We start from the raw sequence: 16,997 nt of genomic DNA, 5'->3' as shown, positions 1-16,997 counted from the left end.
TGAGTGCCTATCTAGTGACTTCTTTTGTGATTGGGTTACCTCACTAAGGATGATATCCTCCAGATACATCCATTTGCCCAAGAATTTCATAAATTCATTGTCTTTAATAACTGAGTAGTACTCCACTGTGTAAATGTGCCACAGTTTCTGTATCCATTCCTCTATTGAGGGACATCTGGGTTCTTTCCAGCTTCTGTCTATTGTAAATAAGGCTGCTATGAACATAGTGGAGCATGTGTCCTTATTACCAGTTGGAAGATCTTCTAGGTATATGCCCAGAAAAGGTATTGCTGGATCCTACTGTAGTACCATCTCCAATTTTCTGAGGAACCGTCAGACTGATTTCCAGAGTGGTTGTACAAGCTTGCAATCCTACCAGCAATGGAGGAGTGTTCCTCTTTCTCCACATCCTCGCCAGCATCTGCTGTCACCTGAGTTTTTAAGGCCTCCAGTGGAGGAGCTAGAGAAAGTACCCAAGGAGCTGAAGGGGTCTGCAACCCTATAGGTGGAACAACAATATGAACTAACCAGTACCCCCAGAGCTCATGTCTCTAGCTGCATATGTAGCAGAAGATGGCCTAGTTGGCCATCATTGGGAAGAGAGGCCCCTTGGTCTGGCAAACTTTATATGACCCAGCACAGGGGAATGCCAGGGTCAAGAAGTAGGAGTGAGTGGGTAGGGGAGCAGGGGTGGGCGAAGGTATAGGGAACTTTTGGGATAGCATTTGAAATGTAAATAAAGAAAATATCTAGGGGCTGGTGAGATGGCTCAGTGGGTAAGAGCACCCGACTGCTCCTCCAAAGGTCCAGAGTTCAAATCCCAGCAACCGCATGATGGCTTATAACAAGATCTGACGCCCTCTTCTGGAGTGTCTGTAGACAGCTATAGTGTATGTACATATAATAAATAAACGAATCTTTAAAAATAAAAGAAAATATCTAATAAAATTTTTAAAGTTATATGAAGATATCTTTTTAAAAAAATTATTAGATATTTTCTTTATTTACATTTCAAATGGTATCCTCTTTCCTGGTTTTCCCTCCAAACCCCTATCCCCTTCCCCTGAAGTTTTATGTATTTTTCTTTATAATAGCAAAGGATGTGTTTTGATAATAGTGTCAACAATCTTTGATTTCATAGTAACCAAGTGTAATAATAATCAATGAGAAACTAGAAAGGGCTTTATATAAAAAGAAGGAGAGTACTTTAATAGCAATAATTTTTGTGGGATTAAATTATAATAGAAATATGGTTTATATAGGTTTGATTCATAACCCATTTTATCATATTTAACAAAAGTGAACCTATATTACTTCACATGTTGGATATATTTTAAACATCATATTTAAATTATTGTGTTGTGTTCTGAAAACACATTTCCGAAGTGCTTGAACACTGCATATATAAATAATCAGTTGCCTATTTACATCTTAATTTATTCATACTATTAAATTTTCATGGACTCATTCAACACCACATATAAAGAACACATGATTATGTTTAATTTTGTGATATTAAAGTTGAAATGAAGTTTCTAAAAGAAATATCATTGTTATTCAACATGTTTTTAGTTGATCAAACACAATACCTGATGTCTTAAAGGCATTAGCCTAATCTGTCTTATCTTCAGATCAATGGCTTCATTGAGAACAACTACACAGAGAGGAGGAATTAATTTATCTCCTAGGGCACAATACTGTGAAAACAGACAATTAAGAGAGTAATTCATTGACCTCATAAAATGTTTATAAAACATCTGTGAAATGCATAGATGTTATGTTATTTATATGAACTTGTTCAGAAAGTATTTAGTAACTTGAGTGTAGCTTAAAATATGTATTATTTTATTATATTTATATTATTATTATTATTATATTATTTTTATTTATGTGGAAGAGGAAAGGATAGTTTTGTACATGTACTCAATTTTCTCCTATTATTTATACTTAATGTGAAATGTAAGTATTTATAAAACAGTGAAGAAGAATGTGGCCATAATTTATGATTGTATGCTTTCATAGGTATACAGGTTGCTTTCCCACAGTTCATTTCTCTTGTACTATATTAACCTTCTATTCCACTTATTATATTGTAATGTATCTTCCCTTTGCTCGTCTCAACATGATCATTTATAGGGGTTTGAAAAAAATAAATTAATGCCAAACGAGTAACGGCAGAGTGCAACACCCCCAACTACTAAGGCAGTATGAGAGGTGAACACTGATTTCAGTCCTGTTGACCTTCCATGTAAACGTTTGTGTCTGCAGGAACTCTGCATACATTTCTATTATAGTCTGACAGCCTGAGAGCATCCCTGTCATAGGTCTTACACAGATTACATTTTGTAAAATTCATCATTGTACGGGGAATGGTCCATGTTCTCTGAATTCATCTCACTCTTGAGTTCCACTCCTTTCCCAGATATCTTTACTGTCCATCCTCGTTCCATCTCTTCCTTTGAAGACTGCTTTATCCATATATTTTAGGATGCTTAGTTTTGTTCTTAAAGTATACCTTGACACCTACCCTTCCAGGATCAATCTAAATTATGCTTTTTTAAAATTTTTTTATTGGTTATTTTAATTATTTACATTTCAAATGTTATCCCCCTTGCTAGTTTCCCCTCTGAAACTCACATCCCACCCCTTCCCCCTGCTACTATGAGGGTGTTCTGCCACGCACCTACTCACTCCTGCCTCACCACCCTAACACTGCCCTATGCTGGGACATCAATCCTTCACAAGACCAAGGGCCTCCCCTCCTGCTACATATGCAGCTGGAACCATGGGTCCCCCAATGTGTACTCTTTGGTTGGTGGTTTACTCCCTGGGAACCCTGGGGGATCTGGTTGATATTGTTGTTCTTCTTGTGAGGTTGCAAACCCCATCAGCTCCTTTAGTCCTTCCCCTAACTTCTCCAGTGGGGTCCCAGTGCTAAGTCCTATGGTTTGCTCCAAGCATCTGCATCTGTATCTGTCAGCCTCAGACAGATCTGTAAAAAAAATCTCCCTCTGCCATGTTTATCTTGCTGGGTCTGGGTTACCTCATTCTGGATGATGTTTTTAGTTCCACCTGTTTACCTGAAAATTTCATAATGTCATTGTTTGTAACAACTAAAATCCATTTTATAACTATACCACATTTTCTTTATCTGTTCTACAGTTGAGCGGCATCTAGGTTGTTTCCAGTTCGTGGCTATTACAAATAAAGTTGCATCCATATTTTGGTCTTCCTTCTTGTTAAGCTTCGTGTGGTCTGTGAGTTGTATCACGGGTATTCTGAGCTTTGGGTCACAATATTTTTCTGCATTGTTATGTGACACTACCCCCAATGAGTAATGAGCAAACCTGTATTCACCCTAGATAGGGAAACAGTGACAGACCAAAGTAAGGATAATCTCAAAACTTATCCTGATAGACCAATATTTTATGAGTGTTCTTTTCAGGAATATGGGTGAAAGGTTACTTACAGGAGCAGAAGTGACAGCAAGACAGCTGAATCATTGAATCCTACCCCAGCAGGGGTGGGTGACAACACTGGTAAACTGAAAACTGGGGTGACCTTCACAAATTGGAGGTGAGCCAACAGGGAGGCAGCTTCTCTTCCAAGTAGCTCTGCTCACCTCTGTTTCTTCAAGTCAGCATCCCAGAGCCTCTTCTAAGCAGCTTGGATTGCCTGCAAGTGCTTCATAACCTTTTTAATGCTCGAGAATGGAGCGATATAGTGAATCTGGTCAGGAGGGTTACAAGTTTGATTACCATGCTGATCTAAATAGTAAAACTATGACTCAAAAATAACTAATTTGTATATTAGTTATCATTTTGCTTTTATTGATCTTTAAAGATTTATCATGAATAAAAATAAATTTTTATAGGCCTTTAAATACTATTATATCAGAGTTATTAGTACTATTGTCTTCCCAAAGAAGATTCTAAATTATACATGATACACTATACTTAATTTTAGTTACTAAATGAGACTTAAATATATTTATTATTGATAAAAACAAGACACACTGAGACAAAATTTAATAATATTCCATGCAACAAATGAAACTTACTGTGTTTTATACCACATTAATGTTGACAATCATGACAGTATTTAAGAATTTTCACCTGTTTCATATATATCAATTCTGTTCTACCTCACATAATATAATTTGTTATTCATTTAAAGTTTTGAAATTTGAAATTCATCAGCTTAAGTCTTGAAGGAACAGTAAGAACAAATATTAAAGCACTGTGCCCATGTCAGTAGTACTATGATTGGTACATATATTTATTTGCATGCAGACCTTTTTCCTTTGGTAACAGTTTACTCTTTTTAAAGTTGCAAATACATTCGGAACAGAGTTTTAGATCACATCTATGTATGGAGGAAAATGGAACACAAGAAATGATAAAACTACCATCTCATAATATTAAAGAGAAATCAGAATTAGATGTGAAACGTGGGCTCCACATCTAATAGTACTCTCTGACGCTCTCTATCATCATGGTGGCTGCATATGTGACTAGAACAGGGCATCGTGACTTGCTTAAAGACGAGTTTAATAAATTAGACTTAAAAAGTTTAGTTTCTCAAACATGACAGTCCTTGGCTGAGAGAATGTAAGGAAACACATCTCAACAAGACAATAGAGGAGTTTATTCACAAAGGGACTTTCTTCTAGATGATCCTAGCTCAATTACTCATGCATGTGCACACAAGCACAGACACACACACACACACACACACACACACACACACACACACTCACAGAGAGAGAGACAGAGACAGAGAGAGAGAGAGAGACAGAGAGAGAGGAGAGCAAAAGAGAGAGCTAGACACACATAGATACACACACACACACACACACACACATATATATATATATATATATATATATATATACACATAAATATATATAATAAACTACATGAATTTCTCAAATTACTAGTAATAAATTTTAGTATATGTTTTCTGGTATTCACTTTCAATATACTTATGCAGATAGAAACTACAATACAAATCAGAAGTGATTCTGTAAACCAAGTTCTGTAGAATTTAATATGATTTAGTGTGTGTGTGTGTGTGTGTGTGTGTGTGTGTGTGCATGTCTTTGTTGCTTAAGAAAAGACTAGGAAAACCTCAAGATTTTCTCTTAATACCTGCCATACTAATGTAAGGGCTTAATTCCATGACCTCAAGTAGAGACTACACATGAAAATACACACAACCACCACTCTATGAGCAGTTTCCTACAATCCCAGTGTTAAGTAAGATGGCCCTAGTACTGCAGTCTTGTTTCATTCCTTCTTGTCCTAAACTTAAAGGTTCACGATTCCAATTTCTTTGATTTCTGATTAATATCAATATTACTTTTGTAGCTTAACCTGTGGGAAAATATGCTATATTATTAGCTTGCCTATTACTGCTATTCGTGTATCTCTGAGCACCCACCATGCCTTCAGACCAGTGCAACATATAAAGATAGAGTAACAATGGAAGGCAGAAAAGTAAACTCTTCAACGCCCAAGGAGAGGGTTATACCTACCTAAGGGGAATTTGCCAGCACGGAGGCACTTCCTTTCACATTTCAACGTAATTCTTGTTTTTCCCTCTTATCTTTGAAAGGCACTTTACAAAATGAGGAAGAAATTCTCTGGGCCAGTCATGATTTTTTTTTCCTAGAATAATTTAGAGCAATGCTTTGAAGAAGTTGTTGTCATGTGAGCTTTATCATTTTACCAAGACTAAATCCCTACTAGATACCATATTTCTGATTTTAAATAATGAGTTTAAATTTCTTGAGTAGTATGATCTTGCTTTGTTAAAATAGCAATGGAAGACATATATGGTATCTTAATTTCAGTTAAATAATTACAAAAGCATTATTTATATTATTGAAGCAAAAATAACATGACTACTTAAATCTAATTTCAAAATATTGATGTATCTTTATAATATTCTGTTTCTTCATTACCAAAATTTTATGTGGAATTCAGGATTTTCATAAATATTGGCCAAAGATTATATAATTTCTTAAACAATTAAAGAATATAATTAATGACATTATAAATAATTTTAATTATTTTAACTAACCTATGAGTGATTTTTCTGCTAACAGATCATTTTCTTGATTTATGCAAATGATTTTAAAATACATTTGACATTTTGTGCAGAAACTGCTTTTTTTTTTTTAGATATTTTCTTCACTTACATTTCAGATGGTATTCTGAAAGTTTCTATACCCTCCCCCTGCCCTGCTCCCCAGCCCACACACTCCTGCTTCCTGGCCCTGGCATTTTCCTATGTTGGGGCATATAATCTTTGCGATACCAAGGGCCTCTCCTCCCAATGATGACCGACTAAGCCATCTTTTGCTACATTTTTAAAATGGAAAAAAAAGAAAGGCCAATAAAGGGATGTTCCTCCATTAAGAAAGAAAGAAAGAAAGAAAGAAAGAAAGAAAGAAAGAAAGAAAGAAAGAAAGAAAGAAAGAAAGAAAAAGGAAGGAAGGAAGGAAGGAAGGAAGGAAGGAAGGAAGGAAGGAAGGAAGGAAGGAACCTGTGTGTTGTTTTTCTATTCAAATTTTATGTAGTGAAATAGTAGTGCTTTGCATATTAAGGAGGAAAAGTGTGTGCTAGAGCAATGGCTTAGTTCTTCTTCTCCCCTCCTTTTATTGAAACAGCTATTTTACACATATAGCATATTCTGATTATAGATCCTCCTCCCATTTTCTCCTCACTTCCCCTCTCTTCTGTACCCATTCCCTTTCTCTGATTAGGAAAATAGAAACAGGCTTCCAATAGATTATAACATGATTTTATATATATATATATATATATATATATATAGTCACACATCATATTGGACAGAAACCAAAACAGACAAGCAGCAACAACAACAACAACAACAACAACAACAAAAAAAAAAAAAACAGAAGTAAAAGAGTCCAAGAGAAGGCACAAGAAACAAAGACTCACTCAATCCCACCTATGGAATCCCATAGTAGCACTAAACTGGAAGCCATAACATATATGCAAAGGATCTAGTGCAGACACATGCAGACCCCGTGTATGCTCCTTTAGTCAGTGAGAGTTCCTGAGTTTTGCTCATGACAATCTAGAGGGCCATGTATTTTTGTGTCTTCCATTCCTCTGGCTTTTTATTTTATTTTATTTTATTTTATTTTATTTTATTTTATTTTTCGACCTTTCCTTTCTCAGACTTTTCTGAGACACGAGCGGAGACATTTGGTGGAGACATTCACATTCATTTCAGGCTCATCATTCCAAGGTGTCTCATTCCCTGGGTGTGGATCTCTGTATTTGTTCCCTCCTGCTACAGGCTGAAGCTTCTCTTGAGCAAGGTACTGAACTATGAGTATAGCGGAATATTATTAAGAGTTATTGTTTGAGACCAGTAGTATTAGATTTTTCCCTAGGTCTCTGAGCTACCTAACCTCAGTTTCACTGCCACCCAAGCAGTGTTGAATATGGGTTCCATCTCATGGAGCAGGCCTTAAGTCAAGTCAGATACTTCCTGATGACTCCCACAAGCTTTGTGCCCCTATTGAGCATGTGCATCTTGCAGGCAGGATGCTGTTGTTGATCCAAGGGTTTTGTAGCTGGTGCTTACATTTCTCTTTGGTAGCCCGCAGAGTACATTTTTTTTTTTTTTTCAGGGTTGGGNTTTTTTTTTTTTTTTTTTTTTTAAATTATTTTTTATTTACATTTCAAATGCTATCCCGAAAGTTCCCTATACCCCCCACCCCTGCTCCCCTACCCACCCACTCCCACTACTTGGCCCAGGCCTTCCCTTGTGCTGGGTCATATAAAGTTTGCAAGACCAAGGGGCCTCTATTCCCAATGATGGCCGATTAGGCCATCTTCTGCTACATATGCAGCTAGAGACACAAGTTCAGGGGGTACTGGTTAGTTCATATTGTTGTTCCATTAGTGAGGTAACCCAATNACAAAAGAAGTCACTAGATATGCACTCACTGATAACCGCAGAGTACATTTTTGGACCAAAGTCACCAGCATGCAGGTGTGAAGGCCCCGTGTAGTCACCAACTCAGCTATGTTCAATGACTTGTGTAAATAATGTCTTCAGCCAAGGGGCCTTGCTGTCAGTTTGTGGAGAGCAACTTAGAGTTTTGGCAACACCCTGGGTTATTTGGGGATTCCCATGGGACACCTTTGACCAGAAACTCAATTAAACCTAACTCAGTCTCTGTCCTAGAAGTTGCACATAGTGGGCTGCATGTAGTGATTGCCAGTTTGGACTCCTTAATCCCATTATATGGCAATAGCACTTCAGTAGATTTCATATTTGTATATATTTTAGGACAGCTTTATTAAGTTTCCATACTATCCCTTAGATAGTCCTTAATTTTAGCTGTCTGTTCTCATATTTCCTCCTTAGTAGCTCTCTTTCTCAACCTCCCCTCTCTTCATCCTTCCATTTCAGCTCCTTCCCATCTATTCCTAACTATTCTATTTCATTTTCCTGATGAGATCTATCTGCCCTATCCCCATACTCTATACTGGCCTGACCCTTACTCCATATACTGCCAACCTCTCTAGTTCTCCTGACTGTAGCTTGATCATCACTGATATAACAACTAATAACCACATGTAAGGGAATACAATTCCATATTTGTCTTTCATCGCTCAGAATGAGTTTTCTAATTCCGTTCATGTATGCAAATGTATGAAGGTACCACATTTCCTTTACTTGTTCTTCTGTTGAGGGACATCTAGGTTGTTTCTGATTTCTGTGAATTAGGAATAGAGAGCAGCAATGAACATGGTTGAACAAGTGTTTCAGTACTAGGAAAAGACCATTTGATTCTTCTTTTCCCAAGGAACTGCTATGCTGACTTAAAGGTTAGTCACTTAAAGGTGACTGTACAGGTTTGCAAGATCTCCGTCAATTGGTAAGTGTTCCGCTGACACCTCATCCTTGTCATCGTGAGCTACCACTTGTTTTCCTGATATTAACCATTCTGACAGGTATAAGAAGAAATCCCAAAGTAGTGTTAATTTGTACATCTGAGAATGTTGAACACTTCTGGAATGGTTTCTCAGAAGTTGACTCAGTTCTTAACACCAAGTGCTGCTAATACAAAGGACCAGAAGTTTGTTACCCACACCCATATGGGGCTGCTCACATCTGCCTATGACTCCAGGTTCAGGAGATATGAGACCCTTTTTCAACTTCTTCAGGCACCCAAAGCCCTGTGGCATATAGTCACATATATACGCACAATATAAATATATCTTTAAAATTTTAAACTAAAAATAATTTTAATTATAAGTAAAAGTTAGATATAAATGGGCTAAAAAGTATACTGTTTTATATCTTTCTTTTTCATAAATTGTTATTTTAATTGTTTTGACTTCACATTTAAATTTACAAAGGTGCATACAATTACAGCAATAGAATCATTTCAACTAAAATGTGATATTATGAATTAACAGCGTGCATTATTCAGGTAGACTCATAGTACCCTTGGGTTTCTAATATAACATGTAATTAGCTGTGAAATACTAATGATATATACTAAAGTCAACTTGAGATTCTTTGCTTATTACTCTCACTCAATTATTAATAATAGCATAATATTATATTAATGTTATAATTAATTTAATATCTATTTACAAATTAGGAAACTGAAATGAATAGGCAATTTGGCCACTCTTTTACTTCAGGTTGACTGACTCTAAGGGCCTGTACTATTTTATCATATTTTATAAAATATTTAACAAGCTAAGGCTTAGATATTAAATTAATTATTTTTCCTAAATTGCTGACTACTGCTGTGTGACAGATATTAATGATCTAAAAAATCCTAAAAAATAATTCTTGACTATTTATCTAGTGAACAAGATTTAATGTAGTGCTCTTAACACAAGCATTGGCTAAGAAAATTAAAATACTTCACAGTCATGCTTTCCCTAGTCTTAGTTTTATATACTTATCATAATGATGGTTATATGGTACCATCAAATATGACATTTATTTAAATACTTATGCATGGAGAAGACATTCTTCAGAATGACTATATCCTTTTGCCTCAAGCAACACAAGATATGAAATAATGATTCAGAGCAAAGTTATAAATTATTGCATCTTATGAAACCAAATTGGAGCCAGGCATGCAGACAACCCCTGGATCCTCTGCACTCAGAAGGCAGAGGCAGGAAGATCAAATTTAAGGCTAGCACAGAAAAAGAGCTTTTGTCTTCATATAATCTCATTGAATGCCTTAATCTTGTGGTTCCAACAACATGGAAAGCTGACCTCAGTTATTTTTATCATCGCATTATTAAGATGAAGATTATTAATATGTATTCTAATAAACAATGCAATGTAACTAAACTATTTTGATGAGAAATAACACAGAATTAGATACCATATACTATTTTATTTGTTGTTTTAGTCAAAGTGGCATATATATGAGCAAATTAAGAAAGCCAAATATGCATCATAAGTGTCTTAAAGTGGTAGCTTTTAAAAGCTTCATAATTCATTTAAAACTCTCAACACTGCTCATCAACTCTGCTCTCGATGTTGGGTGTTCCTTGAGAATGGTTGAAAACACTTCCTCACATTTCAATATATGAAAAATAAATTTGAGGATTCTACAGCCCCCAAAAGCAGATGTGACTGAAGGACTATATTTAAATTTTAAATTAGTATTAGGCAAAAATCAAACACCCAGTTATAGAAGAATGCATGATTCAATTATCATTAATTTCCAATAAATCAAAACAGAGCACAGGACAGTAAACAATCTTATATATAAATAGGAACAGAAATTTTAATAAATTATATTAAATAGAACTAACAAAAGTATCTCGGTGATTGAGACTGTGCTAACGTCCTTCCTGGTTCACAGAGAGAACTGTGTTCTGTCTCCTGAGGTGGGATTCTATGGCACAATGTCAGGTGACCCAAACTCTGACTCCTAGGAGCTTCCACATCTCCTCCTTCAATTATTTACAAGATTTGGAAGGTAACTCGTGTACTCATACATTTTAAAGTAGGTCTTTGGAAATCATTTCTACTGGGGAATGGCCAACTTTATTTGTTTAGCTTCTGAGTATCTGTCTGTGACCTGGTGCATGCTATAAAAAGCACTCTGAGATATATCCCTGACCTGACATTGAACTTATAAGATGAGATTTTATAACTAAAATGTAAGAAACATTATTTCAAAAATTCTGTGTGATAAGGAACCACACTAATTTTATTTGGATCAATTCTATTGATGAAACAGTTTCTAAAATAAGAAAAAAGGAAATTCCACATGAGTTAAAGTGCAGTTTTTATTTACATTTATGCATCTCATTAACAATTATTCATTATTAATATTTTTAAAATTAAAGGGAAAATAAAATATATACTAGGTATTATAAAACAGAACAGTATAGAAAGTCAACTACTTTAACCACTACATGATAGTCTTCTACCTAACATTTAGTTGTTAAGGATATGTAGTGTGTAAATTGAGATACAGACTTTGACAGTAAAACTTTGCTGGTGTCTGGGTTTAAAATATCCCCATGTTTCCCTATGGCAAGTTCTAAATTCATGTTAGATTCAAGTTCTCAATTCATGATGGCTGTCCCCAAAAAGGAAGCCTGTTACTGTCTTTTTCCTACCTAACAGATACTATGGCCACATTTTTATGTTAATTTTCTGATACTTATGACAATCTATACACTAGGATTATACTCAATGCTTTGCATGCATGGTGGCTTTCTCTCTGAGGATATTTAAAGACTTCACAGATTCTTGAATTAGTCTTTAGTAAGCACAGTAATGTCATCATTGTTTCAGATAATAACTTTTGTAGCAGACAGTCTTGGCTCAATGTTGGATGTCTCCAACAAAAAGTGTTTGCTTTTCCTATAAATTAAGAAGCTGAATTAATGTCTATGCATAGTCAGGCTGCCCAGGGAAACACAGATGTTGAGTTACCTGAACCCCCAGGCTCTTTGAGAATAAAACAATTTTCTGGCTGCTGCATTTCAAAACACAGATTCTAGAAATAGTAGTCTGCCCTGAGAGATCAGTGCAGGTCCAGTTTCTCTTCCATCCCTGCCTTCCATGAGCACTCAGCTTCTTGGATGTTTATTTAAAAAAAAAAGAAAAAGAAAAAAAAAGAAAAAGGAAAAAGAAATAGAAAGAATATAAACAAATACATTGCCTTAGGAAGTCTAAATTACTTACATGTAACCCAGAGTCATTCACTTTCTCACAGAGACCTGGCCAGTGCACAGTACTGGCCTGCTGGTATACCTGGAGGCCTCTTCAGGGTTAATTCATCTCTGCATCTGTGAGATCCCATGGCCTTGAAGTCACTGGAGTGTCCCATGCACCTTTATTTCTATCTGGTGTGTTTGGATCTCTGCCTGTTTACTACGGCACTCATGTCACATGAAAAGAAGCAGGCTGGGATGTTTTATCTCTTGTCTGAGCTTGCTTCAATTAAATTAATGGAGCCATTCAGCTCGCTCGTTCCCATTTCAGAGGTACCCCCAATGAATACATTAAAAGATCTTAAGTCTCAAGATGGTACATCACAGTATTAGGCAGCCACTCACTTCTCTCTGCCCTCTTTTTCTGTAAATCAAATAATTAATGAGATCTCCCCCTCAGAGAAGCACTTCATCAATATATTGTGGCAAAGGGAAAGGGCCCTCTTTGCTTGTTGTGGGGCTTTTATCTCCATCTGTGTAGGATTTTGTGGGCAAATGTAGTGATATTGAAATGACAAAATATTGACTGATTCTCACAGTCTGTTCTGTATAGCCCAGAAGGCTTAGAGAAATGCAGTGTATGACATTCAGAAAAGAAGCAATAGCAACCTTGGCAATGGGCAGTGGATATTTTGTATTCTCTAGACATCAGGTAGGAGGATTTAGTTTTGATAGCGATTGCTATCACTAACCGGGATCACAAGTCTACTATGGAAATACTATATGGTTTACAAAAAAATAAACAAAAAACATTGGAGTGACCTGTTGCCTACTTTAATAGTATTTCACAAAATTATAATTTCATCATATTCGGATTTTTAACAATTATTGAACTATAGCTTCAGTTTTACAATGGCATTGTATAAAAAAGTGTAGTGTATGTATTTTACCTTTATAATTAAAAATGATTGATTGATTGATTGATTGATTGATTGATTGATTGATTGATTGATTTGGATGCTGGACAAGCATGCACTAGAGTACACTTAGAGGTTGGAAAACAATTTGTGGAGATCAGTGCTCTCCTTCCACCATGTAGATCTTGTGGAACAAATTCAGGTTGTCAAGCTTCATTGAACTACTCGATTTTTCATGGGTGAATTGAAATACCTAAGTAAACCCTTTAAGATTTTAAAAGATGATTAAAATCATGTGTGTGTGTGTGAGGGGTGCATGTGTGTGTGGGTGTCTTAGGATATTTTATTCAGTTTTAACCAAATTCCTGGATACAGATTATATAGAGATATTGGAATGTATTAACAATTGCTTAAGATGAACGTTATTCCCTGAGAATCAAACTCAAAAAAGTCACCTACTTATCTAAGAGAGCAATATTGGTAAATTTTAAGAAGTAGATATGATGGATTGATATATTTTCATTCTTATAATACAATGAGGTTAACCAACATATAAAAAAATAGAAATGTATTAAGCGTATTTGAGTTTCCAAAAGTGAGCAACAGCAAATTTTACCACAAAGTTCATGCTTTAAAACAAGACCAAGGTATATAAAACACTTAGATATTAGATATCTGAAGTGGGTCTATAGGGGTGTCATTCCCTGCCTAGTCTCCAGGGCAAAGTCCGTACCATGGTAAGAGGCAGTTTAAATCAATTGGCTAATAGTTCCACCAGTATTTCTTTGTTGTTGTTTTGGGGGTTTGGTTTTGTTTTAGTTTTTTGTTGTTTTAAGGAAATAGCATATTTCCTCTAGGTGTCCACTGTTTCTGGGCCCCCTGCTTCCCTCTTATAAGGGTTCTTGAGATAATCTTGTTTCTACTTGGAAATTCTATGATAATTTCCACATCCCAAACTCCTTTTATGAATTGCATTTCAATGATATGTTGCTATATTAAGTAATGTATTTACAGGCTCTAAAATTAAGGCATTGACATTTCATGGGGACAACTATTCTGAGCACAACCCATGACTTTATTTATTCCTATTTCTGAATAGACTGTAAACAGAAGCGACAGCGATCTAAAAACTGAAAGTCTAACATTTTTCCATAAATAGTTTTATGCAAAGACAACAAAATAGGTACCAGCAAAACTCATCAGCACTGGAATGCAGTGAATCTCTGCACAGTATATTACAGCCTTTGAAAGGTGTCTTAGTTAGGGTTTTACTACTGTGAAAATATACATGACCAAGGCAACCCTTACAAGAACAACATTTAATTGGGTTGGCTTACACGTGTAGAGGCTCAGTCCAGTATCGTCAAGGCAAGAGCATGACAACATCCAGGCAGGTATAGTGCAGAAGGAGCCAAGAGGTCTACATCTTCATCTGAAGGCTGCTAGTCGAATACTGACTACCAGGCAGCCAGAGAGAGGGTCTGAAAGCTCTCGACCACAGTGACACACCACTCTAAGGCCACACCTCCAAATAGTGCACCTCCCTGGGTCAAACATATTCAAACCACTACAAAAGGAGACACTGGTAACAATACTAATATACTCTCCACAATTAGTATTTTATTTTTAGTAAGAGAATTTACTGTTACTGATTTTTCTGCTAAGAGATCCTACTATTGGTGGGAGGGGAAGGCAACTCAGTCAATAAATGGATTACCTCACAAACATGAACATCTGAGTCTGACCAGTGCCTTATTAATTGGGGCAGCTTATAGTTTCAGAGGTTCACTCCATTATCATTACGGCAGGAAGCATGGTATCATGGAGACAGGCATGCTGCTGGAGAAGGTGTAGAAAGTTCTACATCTTGACCCACAAGCAGCAGAAGGAGACTGCCCAAGTAGGCCTAGTTTAATCATATGAGACCTCAAAGCCTGATCCCGCAGGCTGACGCACTTCCAGCAAGGCCACACCTCCTAATGGTGCCACTTCCTATGGGCCAAGCAATCAAACACATGAGTCTATGGGAGCCATTCCTATTTAAACCACTGCATCCAGTAAAAGCCAGCTGTGCTCTAGTCATCTCAGCATTAAGGAGGAAGGATGATTCTTGGGCTTGTTAGCTAGCCAGCCTAGCTCAAATGAAAAGCCCCAGCTTGGATAAACGCACTATTTCTAAAAATAAAGAGATACCTCACCCCCTCCCGCCTCTCTCTCTCTCTTTCTCTCTCTTGCACACACACACACACACACACACACACACACACTCCCATAAACAAGCATACTAATATACAATGCACAAGTGAGTGTATACTCTTCTTCACAAAAAAAATAAAATAATAAGAGGTTGCTTCATTTGGGTAGGACATGGTTCATCCCCAGATTATCAGAATTTGGTGTCCTGTCGTCACCATTTTCTCATGGGCTTTCCTACGAGATACAAGTCTATACTGATTCTCCTGTTAGAAGATTCCTCTGCTTAAAAAAAAATAAGGCAAAATTTGTAGCATAGCTTGAACATAGATCATATTTGCTTCAATTTGGGAAAGTTAATTGTAGGTCACTAAAGCCTGTTCTTTCACACTTAGCCAAATTTACAAAGCAAATGTTTCTACTCTTCATTACAGAAACCAGCTTATTGGAGGCTAAGCAATAAATTTTTGAAACAAGAGCAACATTATCTCTTTTAGGATGTCAAAAAAAACACTTTAACTGCTATATTAATAAGAAAACCCACATAGTCACCACCAATGCGTTTATCCTTTCAATAACAAGTCATTTATATAATGCATTACATCAGCTAGGGCTGAGTTGGAAGATGTTTACTTATGAGACACAAAATTATCAAAATATAAGCTTTGATGAATAATGAAATCTCTCTAAAAAACATGGGCATAAATATGGAAAACTATAGCAGGAAATGATGAAATTAATGCTTGCTAAATATTTTCTAATTAGATAAAAGGTTTTAATGAGAATCATGAACAAAGACTTTGAAGAATAATTTTTTGAAATGTAAGTCACAAAATATACATAGTTGGCCAGCTGAAAGACAGAATATTCCCACATTGCTTAGTAGTGAGCTTTAGGTATTTCCTTTATGTTGCTACATTTTATGTTAGTAAAAATTCTTTGGTCCTTGATCAATACTGTCAAATGTATCTAAGAATCCTACAAATAACTCAGTGAATGATGACAATTGCACTTAAAACTCTGGATAGTGTTCAGAAAATGTGATATCTCCTCCTAGTTTTCTGTATCTTTGTATCTCCAGAAAGTTCTATACTAGGTGTGAGGTGTGTGATCTAAAACCAGGTCTATGGTAGAATGAACATGAACTCCTGCCCTTTGTTCTTAAGTCTAAAAAGGAGAGCTCATCAGAGACACAGCTAGAAGAACCAGTTTCTCATCCTTGCCAAAGGCACAGTGAGCCCAGTATGTGACAGCTACAAGTGTTATCAGATAAATGGTGGCACTAGGTGATGAACTAGTACTTTATGATAGAGAGCTGGGCCAGTGACAGGCCAAGCCCATACTGTTAACAGCATAAGCAGAATAAATTAAGGATCTATCCCCATCTACATTTGGAATACCCCTGCCAAATTTACTCTAAATTGAAATCTTTTGTGTGTGTGTGTGTGTGTGTGTGTGTGTGTGTGTGTGTGTGGTTTATTTTATTTTATTTATTTACATTTCAAATGCTATCCCGAAAGTTCCCTATACCCCACCCCCACCCCTGCTCCCCTACCCACCCACACCCACTACTTGGCCCTGGCCTTCCCCTGTGCTGGGTCATATAAAGTTTACAACACCAAGGGGCCTCTCTTCCCAATGATGGCTGATTAGGCCATCTTCTGCTACATATGCAGCTAGAGACTCGAGC

This window comes from Mus pahari, chromosome 11 (genome assembly GCF_900095145.1).
Source record: "Mus pahari chromosome 11, PAHARI_EIJ_v1.1, whole genome shotgun sequence".
NCBI lineage: Eukaryota > Metazoa > Chordata > Mammalia > Rodentia > Muridae > Mus > Mus pahari.
The sequence above is the reverse complement of the archived record's forward strand: the minus strand, read 5'-3'. Positions refer to the sequence as shown.